This window comes from Pteropus medius, unplaced genomic scaffold (assembly GCF_902729225.1).
Source record: "Pteropus medius unplaced genomic scaffold, Ma_sr-lr_union100, whole genome shotgun sequence".
Classification (NCBI taxonomy): domain Eukaryota; kingdom Metazoa; phylum Chordata; class Mammalia; order Chiroptera; family Pteropodidae; genus Pteropus; species Pteropus medius.
Window position 1 is genome coordinate 2,594,491 of NW_024348304.1, and position 17,134 is coordinate 2,611,624.

Below are 17,134 nucleotides of genomic sequence, written 5' to 3' on the forward strand. Positions count from 1 at the left end.
ATTTTATGTATTATGATAAAATACCAAGGCTTAGTTCCTGGGGAATTTCATTAATGAGTTTCAACAATCATATCCGGCCAATTTGCTGTAATTCTCACCTTCTCGTGGTTAGAGAGGCATTTAGATTAGAGCATAGCCATTTCGCCAGGGTGCCTCATAAATCAGGCCGAAGAGTTCTCTTCTGCCTTCATCTCTTTCGTGAATATTGGTTTTAGCGAAATCTACAATAATTTTCTAGGGTTAAGGAAATAAATAATAGTAACCAGGTTCTGCTCACTATAAGAAAACTCTCCTTTTGTTTATGAGTAGCCCTTTTTGAAATTCAAGAAGCGTTTATTTGATCTATTAAGCTAGGTAAACCGTCAACTGGCCCATGCAGAGCACGGGCAGAGAAATCTTGGTGCTCTGGCAGGGCAGCGTCTTCGAGCTGCATGCGGTTTCTGTGAAAACAAAGCTGGGCCTGGCCGTGAGGGTGCACCCGACTGTAGGTGGGACAGCATGCTACTGGCATCTTACACACTCAGTGGATGTTCGTTAGCCCCCGGAATGGGTAGAGTTGACATCGTGCCCTTCCTCCATCCTCGGCTGGCCACCTGAGGCATGCGATTCAGGTGAAGGCCTCACCTGGGGCTGCTCGCGCACCCTCGATGCCGCCTTTAAACATCCCAAGGCCAGAGTTGCTTTTCTGCTATGCGACCGCAGGCGATCTCTTTCCACGTGATCCTTTAAGTCAATTAGCTTCTGTCTTCCAGCGTGGATGGGATCCTACTCCGTAAAAGCGTTGTCCGTCACGCTATTTGAGTTGAGTACGACTGATCTTACAGAGATCTACTTCCACATGGTTAAGGCGTTGCCGTCTGTTTTTGGCTGACGAGCATGCAAACCTGTTCTGCTCACTTGTGTCATTCACTTAGAGGGACACGGGAACTCTGAGCCTTTTTGGAGCTCCCGCATAGGCCCCAAAGGAGGAAATTTTGTTTGTGCCTTGTTTGTGCGGGTGGGAGAGCAGAGTGGGAAGAAAACAGCAGAGATGAGCAGACACAGGCAGGACCGATGAGATGGTCCCAGATTTGTAGCCGCTTCTTCGTAAGTAAGATTCTTTTAAGACCTCACACCAAAGGGAAGTGCACGTCATGTAGCCCGACAGGCAGTTCTGTTTCTTGTCTGTTTATGACTCTATCGCATGAAGAAGGGGTCACTTGGATCATCACAGGCTGTGCTGCTTGGAGGAGGGAGCCCCGACCTGGTTAAATGTAAAATTGAATCTATTTTGATTAAAAAAAAAAATTATTTAAAAAGATATTATAATACCAAGGCCTTTTTCCATCCACTTGCTTCATGGTTGGCTATCACATGGCTGTATCGTTTTTAGACACTAAATGAAAAGCATGTGTAGCAGGGCAGAGAATGCACGCCTTGTCCGTGTCACCCTGGGGGACGTCCAATATGAAATATGGGTTTTCTTGAAGTAGAGCACACTACTTTAATTATTACGTGCCATTTGGAAACATGAATATTTATACAATTAGAAACTTGGAAGCATCGTACAAATTCTCCCTAGTTGGACTCTGACATAGTCATGTTCTCCCCCAGTCTGTCCTGTAAATGCAGCCCAAAGGGTGAAATACTGTGGCAGCCTTACAGTCATCGGTTGTAGGAACAAATGCCACAAAATCGGTCACATGAAATAAAATGATCAGCACCGAGCCCCAAAGTAGCTTGGATTGTTTTTATTTGTTCATTTCGTTTGTTTGGTTGTTCTGTTTGGAGTATTTTTGGTGCGTGTCTATTTTCACTTGAGCTTTTGTTATTCATAACCTTTGCTCTGTTCCATTCTGTGTGATGAAAACGAAATCATACAAAGGAAATATGTGGCCAGGAATATCTGAACTGTGTACTTAAGGCTGTAAATCAGGTCTTAGTATAATCCCCTCTTAATTGACTTATTCATATTTTTCCCTTCGGTTTCTATTTTTTCAGGGCAAAGATAGATCTTCTTATTATATATTTTCAAAAATTAATTTGACTTGTGTGCAAATGAATAAAATGTATCCTCTTTACTTAAAACACACATGCATGTACGTACACAAGCACATACACAACTAAAATTTAAAACACAAATAATTCTTAGAATTTTAAGAACAGAAGATGCCTCCAGCTCGTCCTCATAAAGAATTAGGACTCTGCCGAGAGTTTTATTTTTAAATTTCCTAGATAAAAGTAGTTAAGACTAATTGTATATGTTGTCTATTTATTGATGTTAAAATATATTTACTTGAGTTCTTGGAATATAATTTGCTGGACTTTGTATAAATTGTTGCACTAGGCTTTAATATTTACAATGAATCTTAAATTAATAGTAATTCTGTATCTGATTATTAGATTGGTAGTATTATCTAACAGGAAAAATAACTCATGCAGGTGCTAGTAAATTGTAAGGGCTAGAAAGCTCCTGATAAGGTCATTTTAGTGGTGGCACTTTTAACTGACTCTTGGTAGCAAGATAGCATCTGCCTATTGTCTTTTTTTTTATTTTGATATAAACTGCTTATTTATGATTTTTCCATTTGAAGAACTGTGTCTAGTAACGAGCTTCCACCAGCCACACTTCCGCTAGATCTCTCTCCGACATTAATTCAATTCTGCATGTGGGGGCCAACTTATTATAGCACCTCAGTGGGATCTGTAACTGCCGTTAGAACCAAAAATAGTCTCTATTATTTTGCTTGAAAATATGGCACTCATTTTTAATAAGATTTTTCACCATTTCCATTGAGCCGATGGGAATGAAAGATAGGAACACACGAAAAATCCATCAAGCTTGTCTTGGTCACAACTGTATTACTAAGTTTGTCGAATAAACAAATACATTTTCTTGGAAAACGATATTACCACTTATAATGTTCAAAGCAAGCACTGATATCAAGATATCACATTACTGTCTGTGAAACTTAACGAAGATCTAGAGGAAAAACTTATGAATTTGATGTAGTTTATTAAGCGCTCTTTGGTACACTGCGTGAATAAAGCCCCATATCGCTGGTTCTTAATGATTGCTGGGGGTGGTGAATCTATAAAGAAAAGAATCATTTAGTGTAGGAATATCCTCCAGGCCCGTCAGTGGCTACAGATGCTGAAGTCAGATAAGACGTCTGAATAGCATCCGCCCTCATGCACTGTGAGCTTGTGTGTGGTCACGGGTCCTTGTTAGTTTCCACACAGGGAAAGAAGCCCAGGTGAGGGAGAAAGCTCATGCAGTAAGGTGGTTATCACATACAACTCAATAAACACCGACGCTCTCCGTTATTTCAAGGACGTATTATTCTACATCTGCAATGTGAGTTCCCTCATCCTCTCCATCTTCACTCCCCTGCCTCCAACCAGGACTGCCACGCATGGAGAGCTTAAAAAGATGGGAAAAGAAATTCAGATTTCAGCCAATAGGCAACAACACCACTTGGCCTCCGCCCCTTTAAAAGTCCTGTCTCCTTGAGCGCGTGTATCCCACTATGATGAAAAACGGACACGTGCTTCATCCTCACCCATGCATTGTTGTTTTTGACTTAAGACATTAAAGAAACCTGAGACCCTTTGAGGCTTTCCGTCTCAATCAGATGCTTTCAACAGATCTGAGAGACGATGGATGGAAGTGATTGCTGCAGAGAGGGGACGGCGGATGGGAGAGCGTTCACCCAACCTTCGTCGTCGTCGTCAGGGAGAAAGTTTCGCAGGGACTTTAAAGACGAGCACAGCTCCTGAGATAGAGCGGGCTTAGCGTGGAGAACGCGGGTGGCCACCGAGACGTGGCAGCGGCTGGACGGCAGGACGCTCCTCCTTCGTCCCTCCCCAGGCTCCTTGACAACGTGCAGCAGCTGCTCACCATCCATCCCATTCCGGTATTGAATCCGCCAACTTCTGCTGGGAAGGAAATAATCCTGATTCCTTTGGGCTTTCCTCGTGGTGTCTGTTTCCTGGCTGCTTAATCACATTCGCTGAGTTTTTCTCCAAAACCCCTCGTCACAGTTACGAGGGGACCCCACTGCCGAGCGTAGTGGGAACATGACTGAAACCTCCTTTAAAAGAATCCTCCGTTGGCACCGCTAGCGTACACTGCCATCTTGCTACTTTATTATAGGATCAGATTTCAGGAACTGGGCTTAGAAGAGGCACTGCCCGAAGAAAAGTCACCAGCTTTAATTTTTTTTTTTTTTATTTCCCAAAGAGGAACTTTCAGTAGTCGTCTGTACTCGTCTTTCATTTCTCTCTGATTTTTTCCTGTGTTATGTTAATCCGATCTTTATGGACAAATGGATGGTATTCCACTCGTTTTAATCGGAGTCGAATGTATAGTAGTGGCTTCTTTCGGTAATGACATTCATTCATTCATTCATTCACTCAGGAAGTATTACCGAAGTCCTCGCATATGAAAAGCTGTGTTCCAGGAGGTGGAGTTAAAATGATGAAAAAAGATAGACCCAGGCTCCCCAGTCACTCGAGGGAGAAAGACATTGAAGAGTAATTGTACAAAGGATTGTACAGTTCAAAATCGAAATATGTGACATAAAGAAAAGAGACACCATTGTATGAGAGAGTAAAATAACGGAAAATCACTTGCAATGAGATCGCTTCCTCTGGAGAAGAGAAAGTCACTTGGTTGAATTTGAAGTGTGACTAGTAAGATGAACTCATTGCACGGAGGGACAAGTGTGTCAAGAACTGCATTCTGTGGAGAAGGAACATCATGTCCAAAGCACTGTCTGTTTATCATATGGTCAGCAGAGGTCCATTTCCTCACGTTCGTGCTGTGTCCTTCATCGGCTTTAAGTCCGGATGAACTGTCTCCCCTACACCTTATTATGAGTCCCTCAATTGAGAGTTTCTGTTGTTTGCTCACCCTGTTGAGGGCTTTGCCTTTCCTGATTCAATAACAGAATTTTGAATTGCGTTATACCATCTTTGATTTCAGAGCCAAGTGAATTGATTTGTAAAACGAAATGGAGAATTTAAGATAAGCATACATAACAGGCGACTATCTGGCTCAGGTGACGCTAAGTGTGGCTGAAACTCTAGATCTGGAGTGTTTGTGTGGACAGCTTTTAATGGGTATTTCTGGGACTTTGACAATGTAGCTAATCAAAAGAATAACTTTTTCTCTTAAAGATTTATTCTTAGAGCTCTGCTTTGGTATTTTCGAATCAGAACTAGCATTTAGCTTTCGCCTTAAATCCTAGACTTCATTTAACGCTTCACTCACTGAGCTGTGCAGTCACGCATTGTCGCAGAGATATAGTTCTTTTTCTAGCTTATGGAGGATGGATGCTGAGGTTCCCCAAATTCCCCAAAGTCTAAAAAAATTTCATTGACTAGGAAAGCCTCCTCACAAAATGACGATCACCATATATGTTTCCCCAGCCAGATTTCCCGATTCTGGCACTCCTGCCTCAGCTTTGACCTCTGCCCGATTCATCAACACTCCCCAAATTCCTTACCTTCTCTCGAATTCTGTAGTTCCTAAAATTTGACTAATTCTCCCTATTGCTTAAATATCTTAGTCTTGAGCCCTAATTAACCCTCCACGCCTAGCTATTTTTTTTCAGTCCAGAGTGGAAATGACAGCCTCACGTGCCTTAGGAACTCTTTTCGTGTGTGTGTAAAATAAAATAGTTCGATGATTTTAGAAGGAGCTGTAAGTGTACTAGCAACTCCTATTTTAGCGGCTACACGTGTCGATTGATATAAACTTTGACTTTAACATTAAAGTTGGAAGTGGTGGCGGTTCGATGTTTATCACTGGCGGGGTGAATGTGAGAGACCCGATGAAAACAGAGAAGGGTCAGAGTGTTCTTGCTCTTTCTTAAGTGCCTTTAATTCAAAATAATCAATATGCTAAACTGGCAGACTTTGGGGCGACACGTTCTGGTTTTTCTCTATATTCAGGCAAATGGTGTAGTGATTTGGCTTCTAAAAGCCTAATGATATTATCTTTTGAGGGAACTTTTGTATAATCATGGGACAAAATGAGATAAATTACCTTTAGAGATATCATTATCTATACACGTATGTATTAGCAAATAATATATACTAGCAATATAAAACATTTATTAATGATATAAAATAGCGTAATATTAGCAAACTTAACTTAACCTCATTTTATGGAAAAATGTCCCCAAATATTTCATTTATTTACGAATGTGTTCATTTATAATGTAACTTCTGTTCATTGAGATTCTAGGGTGTGTCAGGCATTGTACTATGAACCTTGCGATGAGAACAACATGGCTCCTGTCTTTGAGGAGCTAACTTTATTTAGAGAGACAGTAAGGGAAATTACAACATGATAAATGCTATAACAGTTATGAACCGAGCACTTTCACTGAATTCGCGGCTGAGAAGTGGCATTCGGGCAACAAGTTTCTTATGTTTGTCACATCATATGTACAGTCCTGGACAAAGTCCAATGTTAAAATCAAAGTTTACATAAATTGACATGTGTAGCCACTAAAATAGAAGTTGCCAGTACACTTAAACAGTTTCTTTTAAAATCATCAAACTATTTTATTTCACACAAAAAAGTTATGGTCATATTATTTTTCTCAACTGCCAATGAAGACTTCTATTCGTACCATGTTTCCAAGGAAGTTTATCTTGTTATTGAGTCTGTTTTGAGGACAAATTATGTGAATGGAATTCATCAAGCCCTAATTTATCCTTTCTATATTCTACTCAAGCAAAAATCAGGATTCTTCTCCCTGGTTATCTATGAAATCTAGTGGCTCGTTAGCTTTGTAATCATGTCTCATTACCTTCCCGTGGTTCACGAAAATTCTCTGAGAAACTACTGTACGTTGAAGATCTGGATAAGCAGGGAATCGTGCATTTTGACACTCGATTAAATATAGTTAACGCTTGTCATATGATATTTCGTTCTTTTATTATTTTCTGTGTTAAACCTTTAATACTTTCAGACCTTAGTAATGCAATAAAGACCTTGAAGGAACATATCATGTAACTTTATATACACAGTAACTTTATATCCACAGAGGTTATTGAATACAGGAAGACAAACATATTTTATTAAAAATATGTCCTCCTGGAAGATTTTCCACACGGTATCAGAATAATGTTAGATGATGATGGAATGTTGGAGAAGGCACCCCTCCTAGGTCCTGGCAGGAATTAATTTATCCAATTCTCCTAGCAGTGAGGTTAAGTATTAGTCTTTCCTTGTAACTTCTTTCTTTGCAAGGTCTCTAAAGTACCTGCTTTCCCCCTCGATTGTTGACTCAACGTGAATGTCAAATTTTAACAATAAAATATCCAAAACTTGGAAGTAAGACAAAAAAGATACCTACATGACTTCCTCATTAAGCAATGGCGTCATCTGACGATCTCCTGTAAAGTCAATCTGTCTTAAGAATGGGACTTTTCCTCGATGTTTGCTAGAATGCACGAGAACCTTCCACAACTTTGTAAGCATAGGTGTGAATTTGTAGGAAACCCAGACTGTGCATATATGTCTCTTTCTGGTAGCAATACTGATGGTTTCAGCCCAGGAAAGGAGATGAACCAAAGTTTGTGATTTCTGGCCGTGAGGAAAAATAATCTGTTTTTGTTGTGATGGTGGTTGTAATTTAGCAATCTCATTATAGAATTTTGTTTGTTTGTTTTTTTTTTCGTTCACTGACTCTATATACATTGGTTGGTACGTTTCAGTACAATGAACCAGCAAGATAAATTGCCTTTGTGTCCTGCTGCCTTTTTAATTAATAAGTTCAGTAAAACTTTGACTATGTATATGTATGACTATGTATATGTATGTTTTAAGATTTTAAAAATTATGCATTTGACAATGATCTTATGAGCTCTTTCTTAAATTATTATAATAGTTAATCAATAGTTAATCCTTCTCTGGAATGCCTCACCTAACTCGCTATCAGCCTTGCCTCCCAGTTTTGAACACCCTCAACAGCAAAATGAAACGATCGCCCAACAGAGCAGCCAAGACCGTGGAACTCAGACCCTCGCTTAGCTGTGCCATCATAACGAACGACCACAAACTGGGTGGCTTAAAACAACAGAAGGTGTTCTTTCACAGTTTTAGAGGGCAGAAGTCCAAAATCAGGGGTCAGTAAGTCCATGCTCCCTCTGCGGGTTCTAGTGGAGAACCCATTCTTTGCCGCTTCCAGCATCTGTTAGCTGTTGGCGTTTCTTGACCCGCGGCTGTAAAATTGCATGTTCTGCATCTGTCTTCGTGGCGCCGCCTCCTTTTCCCTCTGCCTTCTCTCCCGTGTCAGATATCTTTCTGCCTCACTCTTGTAAGGACACTTGTCATTGGATTTAGGGCCCAGCCAAATAATCCAGGATACCCTATCGCATATCCTTAACTATTACATCTGCAAAGACCTTTTTCCAAATAGGTTACATTGATAGGTTCTGGGGATTGAAATATAGACGTACCTTGGGAGGAGGTTATCGTTCAACCCACTACACCATTGGTATCCAGCCCCTGCTCAGCTCTCCATCCTTCCCTCCCCGTGCTTCTCAGCTATTTCTGTTGATTTCTCGATCCCTACCCCACCTCTAGCCATAAACTTTGCTCATTACAACTCATCGTTTTTGTTGTTCATATGGTTTCTCCACCTAGCATGGCCTCTTTTTCTTTTCTACGTGTCTGATGTCCACGATTTCTTCAAGCGGGCTCCCCACCCACCTCTACTCCAGGCTGAGTCTGGTAGCTTCTCTCTGTGCTCTCATAGTATCCGGAACATACTTCTCTTACTTACTGAATTTTATTGTCTTTCTCCGCCTTTATAGGCTCCTCCATAGATATTTTTTTGTAGAGTATGAATTCTGTCATCTTTGACTTTCTATAACCTGGCACAGTACCTATAAGTAATAGTAATTCCCTGAAGATGGAACGTGAGTCAGTGAGTCTCAAACTCAAGACCTGTTTGTTTAGTTACATAAATTTAGCTCATGACTTTTCTTTGACATTTTCTAAAATCCTTATTCTGTGCAGCTTAGCAGTTAGATTATAGATTATTTCATGTTCTGGTAGCTCGACATCTATTTTGCCTGTACTTGTCCAGTTCACCTAAATTATACAGCTCGAAGGACGGAATGCACGTCTCCTGTGGGGTATGTATTGGGAATATGGAAATAACTTGCCAAGGACTTGTTAATTTAATCCCCGGTGGAAACATCTAGAATGTAAGTATATCTTGGAAGGAAGATAGTCTGGCTTATATTTATCTTTTACTATTTTTCTCTGATAGGAAATCTAACTCTACTTTTCAGTAATTGACTAATGCTTTAGAACTAAGGTAAATTGTGTTCCTATTGGAATTTCTAATTTCTGAGCTTAAGAAAACTGTTAGCCTTCATGAAGTCAGTTTATTAAGTTTCATTTTATGTCCCCTCCTTATGTCTTAATCACAACCACAGTATAAATAGTCTATTGTTGTTGCGAAACCTCCATTCACTCATACATTTTATTCTTATTGACCTTGGCTTAGGAAATTTGGATGGAAGGAATCACTAACTAGGAAAGGATTGTTTGAACTTTGATTCCATGTTTCAAAGTCTTAACTGAGACCTCAGCCACATGGAATCATGAAGTTATTATACGCCTGCTTTGGAGAAACCATCGGCTGAAAATACAAAGGAACTGTACTGTGTGATAGTTTACTCTCAGAAACTTTATTCTCTGTCCTTAAGTATCATCAAGTGATTATTTGGGCAATGGAAAATGTTTGTTTTCTATAGACTTATGAAATTTTAGCATTAAAATCATTTAAAAAATCACCTGGTCTCAGGTATCATTAAAAACTATATTTGTGCCAGATTAACTGAAAACTTTGGCCCCAGATAGAATGGGAAATAGGGCCAAGTTTTAGGCAAACTTGGGTATTTCTTTATTTTAGGTGTAAAGTATATAAAATTCGATGAATTCTTGCCCTCTGACCTAAAACCAACTAAAACCCAACAATTTGGCTATGATTTCCTTTGAGGTTTTATATATTTTTTCAGCTATAAAATGTGAACCCAGGTCAAGAGGCATATACTAAAGTCTCAATTTTAGCAAGAAAAATATTTATGAACTAAAAGAAAAATATTTATGAGAATTCTACAGAAACTTGGTGCCTGAGTAGAAAACTTTAAAACTTAACCAACCAACTTAGAATATTTGGGACAAGTGTGCATTTCATGAAATTTGGTCTCATTTTTCCCCTTCTTTCCAGTTTTATCGATAGAATTCCACATGGGCTCTTCTTCTATGCCACGTTACAAGGTTTTGATAGGTTCTGTAGAGGAAGGTCTCTTAATTTTTCTTTTACCTTCTAGGTCTTGGCTCTTTAATTTGCATCACTCTTTTTTCCCCCCGCCCCAAATCTCTCTTTTATGGGGACCTTGTCAGATTTCCGTTGAAGATCGAATCAGAGGACACAGCGAGTGAATCCAGCAATATTGCACTCCAGAGTTCTTTCCTTGCCAACAGAGTTTTGACCTCTGTCTCTGGGCAAGGACACAGCTTGGTGACATGACCCCACACTGAAAGATGAGTTTCTTGTGTTCTAGGGAAACACATCCCAAGAGTTGCAGCGATGGCCTCTGTTCCTCTGCCTTGTCTAGACATCCCAGGCTTAAAGCTCATGATCATTCCCAAAGAGTTTTCTTGCTGTTCTTCCTTGGAGCGTGTTGAACCCTTACACAGATAAATCCTTTAGAGTTCTGCCTAGACTTATTCCTGAAGTCTCCCAAAGGTCCTTCATATTTAGTTTTTCTTTCTTCCTTTTCCTTTCTTCTCTTCTCTTTTCTTTTTCCCAGTGACCTCTTTACTCCTTTCAGTGAAAATGTCCATGTTCTAGGACAGCCTTGTCCTTGTCTTGAAGAGGGGCTAGAAGGGAGAGGATGTGCGTCAATCCCTGTTATTAAACAATGCACCATTTTCTGATGAATTCAAGAATACATCATTTGAACTATTTTCTAACTCTCATCAGCTGTTCCTTTAAGTCTTATCTCCCATAATTATCTTTCATGTATCTTACGCTCTAGTAAAATTAGACTCTTTGCTATCATTCACTCATTCCTTCATTCAACAAATAGTTTTAAGCGTCTACTGTGAGCCAGGCACTGTTCTCGACTCCAAGACATGAGTAAACAAAACTGACACACTGTGGTCTCATGGGCCTTGAATTCCAGCACATCTTGGGCATTCCCAGCTGTGCACGTTGGCTTTTCTGTGGTGCTACTCCCTTATGTGTTTGTCCGATCCAAACTTGGGTGTTTTTTCAACTGGTACCTGAATTTCGAAGCTAAATTCAGACTGTCCTTAACCCATAAAGGGCCTTCAAAAGTGGACTTGCTGTGTACATTTGCAAAGCTTAGGACTGAAGTATGAATGAGATCCACATACCATTTGTCTAAAGATAAAAATTTAGCTAAAAACCTTGATAGCTGGTCAAAATTGAAAAATGTATAAGACTATGGTGTCGATATATCTGAAAGTTGGCATGACATCCAAGATTACTAAATTTACTATTATTCTGCCTATCCGGGTAGTCTCTGTAGATTGACTGACATTGTTTGAATAAGTAATTAAAAAAAACATAATTAATAAATTATTGTATACTTAGTTCTTAAATTTTTTTTCTTCTTTATTTTGGCGAAATCGATAATGTTGTTATAATTAAGATTTCTTACATAATTGTGTCATATTGGCAGTGGTTACAATTTAGACAGCGGTTTTTGAGTCACCATAGTCCTTAGATTTTTTTTTTTTTTAATTTTCAATTTGAAGAATTCTATTGAGGCTATCATAACTGGAATGGTTGATAAAATTCTTTAAACGGATTCTAAACAACCATAAAATTTACACATTGTGTTCATTTTAATAGGGAGACTTATGACCAAATATCATCACAGAAAATATTTTAAGTATTCTAACTTCCTTGAATAAAGTGCTATCAATAGCGTATTGTTTTTACCATCTTTTAAAGCAATATCTAAATCCGTATAGTAATATAAACAATTAGTATCACAAGTCGGGCATGTTACTTCTAGACCTACTATATTAAATTTAAGAAAGATTTGAAATGTTTACTATTGCAAATGATTCCTCAGCTTCCATGCACACCTGTTGCAAATACACTAATTTACGAAAGTAGGACTATGTCCAGAGAGCACACCTGGATCCTATGGAGAACGTGGATGCTGAGCAACAGCTGGGGGAGGGTACTTTATTGTGCAAGAATCTATTGCATCCCTGCTGAGAAGGAGGACATGACAGGTTAATTAGTTTGTATTTTCTCTCACCTAACTGATTTTGCCACTTGGGTCTTTCCCACAGTTTCATCTGTGAAGTCAATAGTGGTCGCCTTCATGCCACTCCATGCCACACAGATGCAGTCACCAAAAGTCATGGGGACAAACATCAAGAGAGTTGAAGAAATGATGATTTGGGAACTGAAAGAGTTTTGACATGAGAGCCAGTATTTAAAATGACAGGTTCGGCTAGATCAACTCTACCTGCTGGGTCTCAGATGACAGGGCATGTGTGGATTCTGAAGTATACTACTGAAGTATACTGCTCTCTAAAACAACATCTACCTATGGTGGGAGTGATCTATGATTTTGAAATTCGTAAACATTGCATTTTTTCTAATGCCTGGAAAAATGTGACAAATACGATAATAGTTTGCCCACTTATCAGATCTCTTCAAAGAGACAAGTTCTTTATGAACAATGAAAGACATCTTGTTTGTTTTTAAACCACCGCCTGTGCCTAGCACAATAGATTTAAGATTGTAGAGTCTCAAATTTACTTTAAAAGATATTAAATAGCTAAACTAAACAAATAAAAGAAAAAATACAAGTAATTGTAATTCATAATGCTCATGGTTTTTCGTTTTGTTTTGTTTTAGTTAGGACTAATTTATACATACCTGTGATGGAGTAGTTAACGAAATGAGTAACGATCTGAAGTCTGAGTCTGGATGACTGAAAAAATAACGTGAGTGTCACAAACTGAACTGTGAATGTTAACTGCAGGGTGGGTAGGAGAAGACCGTTGGAAAGAAGAAAAGTGGGAATCAGCCTGGTTTAAGGTGAAATTCGTAAATATTAATGGAAAGGTCCGGAAGGAAATAAGAGATGCAGGGTTAGCATGCAAGACAGAGACTGAGATTAGAAAGGCTTTTGTCTTGTGGTTCAGAAACTATCATGATAATACTTCCCTGTATAATGATAACATACTTCCTAAGTGTTTACTAGGTGTCAAGCATTCTATTAAAGACTCCATATGTATCAGCTGATTTGTTTCTTAGAACCACATAAGATTGATATTTCTCTTTGAAATAACATAAACGAGGCTTTGAGATGGTTGCTTGCCAGCACTTCATTGCTGGTCGTAACAGAGCAGGAAGTAAGCCCAGGTGTGTCTGACTATGCAGCTTAGTCTTAATCGCCAAGGGCATTTGAAGCCGTGGGATTGGATTCCAGCTCCTTGGCAGAAGGTGGAAATAAGAGAGAGAGAGAAAAAAAAAAAAAATGAAACGGAATGGTAACATCTGGGAGAAGGAAAGGAAGCTTTACTGATTAGTCTGTTTAACTTATTAGTGAAAGAAATCCCAGCTCGAATCGGTTGAAACAAATCAGGGGATTTTAATGGAAGGATAAGCTATGAAATCATTGGACAGCCACGGCTGGAGAAAGGTCACGACAGCTTCTGATGTTGGGATGCAGGAATCAGAGCTTCAGGTTCCTCTCTATCTCTTAGCTGTGCTTCTCTGCATGGGACAAGTCCATCCTCTCCTTCTGTAGAGTGGTTTCATGCATGTGGCAAGAATTCAGGTAGCCAAATGGTTCCGAATTTTACATCTTGTGATTTCAACCAACAAAGGGACGTTAATAAGGCTCTAACTGGCCCAGCCTAGGTCAAGTGCTACATCAGTTAGGATAGTTTTTGCTGTGTGACAGAGAAAACCTAAATAACCTCTTATCGTATATTTTTCTCACATAACAAGAAATTTGGAAGGTGATCACCGCAGGGCTGGTTCAGAGCGAAATAATATCAAGGGGCAGAATGTCTCAGATTCTTTTAGCATGCCACTCACGATGGAAGGATGGCTGCTGTTACTGTCATAATCGTATCCTTATGGCAGGATCTGAAGTGGGGAGAAAGGAGGCAGGAAAAAAACTCTCTACGTGACATCCTCTTTTTGTCAGGAGGGAGCTACTACATTTCAGGTTCAGTGCGGCCTGAACTAACACAGTCTTGAGGATCCACTTTAAGAAAAACAGAATAATATTCAAAATACAAAATTAGGCCCAGGGCCTTGGTTTGAGGGTGTTGGGAGTATGAGACCCTGAGCTGAAGCTGCATTCGCTTCCTGGTACCTCAAGTCCCTTTTGTATTTCTTCTGGGCCGAACCGAGTCATCTGGTCATCCCTGGCTGCAAGGAGCTTGGGAGAGCAAGTGTCTGGATCTTTCCGTAGCTAACTTTGGAGATGGGTATTTAAGATGAGATAAGAAGGAAGAAGAAGGTTTGTTGAATAAGGACTAATTTGCTTCCACAGATGTCTGTCCCTGGGATATTTATGCATGGCCAGAGGTATAGAATCATATTCTAGAACATGCCTGATTTGGAAGTCACTATGTGGATGGGTGTAGTGGAATAAATAGTGTCGCCCCACCCCAAATTCTTATTTAGAAGTCTCCGGTATTTAGATATAGCGATAAACAAATCTGTTATCTGGGGCCAACGAAGTATTCCATGTTTATTTATTTTAGACATAAAGGAAATCAGCTCCTCTAAAACCTCTCATTTTATGTTGCTTCGATGTGAATATACCTTAAATGTATTATGGACTTCCATGAATTCTTCTGTAGAATGGATCTTTTGCTTGATGACCCGGGGTCAACATGGTGCAAGTTCATTGTCATTCTGTGCTGTGTTGTGATGCCTGGGACCTCAGTGCTAAATGCCCTGGATACTCACATTGCTCAATCGCTGTTCTTCTCTCTTGCTGTGAGCTGGCCAGCTGTGCATCTGGTTGTTGCCAGCACACTCTTTTTACCAAGACCCTGACGTTCTTTAACGTGCCGTTTCTAATCCACTGTGGTCTGGGAATCTAAACAACACAGCTTGTTAGAACTGATCTTAATGGAAGAGCAAATGCCCCAAGCCAGCGTCTGTGTCCCCAACGTGCATTTCTTTAGCGATCTATTCTTTGAGTTAGGTGTTATAAGTTTGAGTGCGTGGATGGCCAGAGTACTTTTTCCTTTGTTTCTGAATACCCGAGTAGATCCAGCTGGCTGACGAGGTGCTTGACAGAATCCAGCAGATTCTCAATGGGAATTGTCCCCCCCACGCCCCCCTTTGCATTGTTTTCCATGCCCTCACGTAAGAAAAAAACATCGTATATGTTTTTGTTTCATTTTGGGATATCGATGGGATAATGGTCAGCTGTAGAAAGACTTCCTTCCTTTTAAACCTCCATCTCGGGGAGTTCTTGGCCAAACTTTGGATATGATAACGGGCAGCTTATTTTCACCTAAGGGTCTGTGTCGTTAATGACAAACACGCCGCTACCATATGCGTCAAAGCTGGGGTTAACTAGAAGGAAAAACTGTTAGATCCACGTGATTGTACCGAGGTACCATTTTAAATATTCACAGCAGTAGCAGAAGTCACAGGAGAAGAAGGAGTGTTTCCTAGGGCATCACATTATTCAGGAGTCAGGTTGCAGAATGCCTTTGAATCTTGAAATGACATTTAAGTCGAAATGTCAGGAGGGGGGATTCTGAGGTCAGAAGCGATAAGGTATTTGGATATTAGTCATTCGATTTAAGGAAACAGAGTCTCGGAGTGGACCCTGTTTCTCTCAGCTCCTATTCCTCATCATCGAACTCTTCTCCGAAGCATTGTACCCGAGCTCTCGCTGTGGGAGCGAACGGTGGGGGCGTAGCGTAGAATATGTAGGGAAACTGCAAGAGCTAAGTGTAAATAGTCACAGGCTTCAAAAATAATGCAGCCTGAAGAAATGAGCACCTCTATAAATCATCAGAAAACTCGGCGATGATTCTAACTGCAGATGGGCTTTTAAACGAGTGTGTGTTTGCTGCTGCTTCTCAACTCCCAATTGGATACTTAAAAAAAGGCTCTTTCTCAATTTCCTGTTCTTGTGCCTTATTAAAATCCTTCTGTTGCTCTGACCCCCGCCCCTGCTTCTTTCTTCTCTCCACATCTGTGTTTGTGTGTGGAGGGCGTTACCCACAGCCCTCGGCCATGAAGAATGCATGAAAGTCATGAGCATGAGACTGTGACCCAGGTACAGTGCGCGTGAAATGAGTGATGGGAAGGGGGAGAGAGAGAGAGAGAGAGAGGGAGAGATGAAGCGAGAGAGAGCGCACAGGGGTACAGGGTTTTGAGCTGTACAGTTATTTCTAGCTTTGAATCATTTCCAAATCTCATACATTCACAGACAGCCTCGCCAAAGCCCACAGCTGTCATGCATTTTCAACAGATTCCACAGGGCCTAGATGAGGTTTGAAGGCATTCCTTTACCCTTACACATTAGCTAAAAGGAATTACCGTAACATCTGATCTTGTGGAAGTGGGGTGTTTGCCATGCTGACCTTGCCCAAAGCAGTCCAGAAATAGGGGTCCAGGAACGTGTTATCTTGTATGGCCTCTGAAGGTCAGCGGGGTCCCTCGGTGGTGTCCCAACAAAACCCAAGCACCCAACATGCTCTGCATTTGGAGAAACTGGGCTGCTTTGTATGGACACCACGGTCAGCATGTGTTCCTGCTGCTCCTTGCATATGTGTCATAGGAAAAGCATGTTCCACTGGAGAAATTCCCAGCTGTCAGTAATGTGCTGATACGCCACAGCCAATCGCCAGAGGACGAGCCAAATAAACAGGATGTTCACAATGTGTGTGATTGCATGAGTGTGTAAGGAAACTTCTGCCCATGTCACAGTCTCGTAATGGCATCAACATGCATTGCTTCATCTGCATCTGTCTATTTAGGGCAGAAACACATCAACACCATGGAAATCATGTGTAAGAAAGTCCTCTTTCTGGCGGTATGGGCTGTTGATATGATGGGATGAAATCTGGTGTAAATTG

At 40.4% G+C, this 17,134-nt stretch overlaps 1 long non-coding RNA gene across 1 annotated transcript; it reads right to left on the reverse strand.

Annotated features, from left to right (window-relative positions):
- Nucleotides 1-9,680: 9,680 nt before the first annotated feature.
- On the reverse strand, nucleotides 9,681-16,886 carry LOC120616230 (uncharacterized). The gene is made up of 2 exons (XR_005656532.1): nucleotides 16,640-16,886; nucleotides 9,681-10,897 (listed from the first exon to the last, which is right to left on the reverse strand). It is a non-coding gene; the product is annotated as an uncharacterized LOC120616230 (long non-coding RNA).
- Nucleotides 16,887-17,134: the final 248 nt, after the last annotated feature.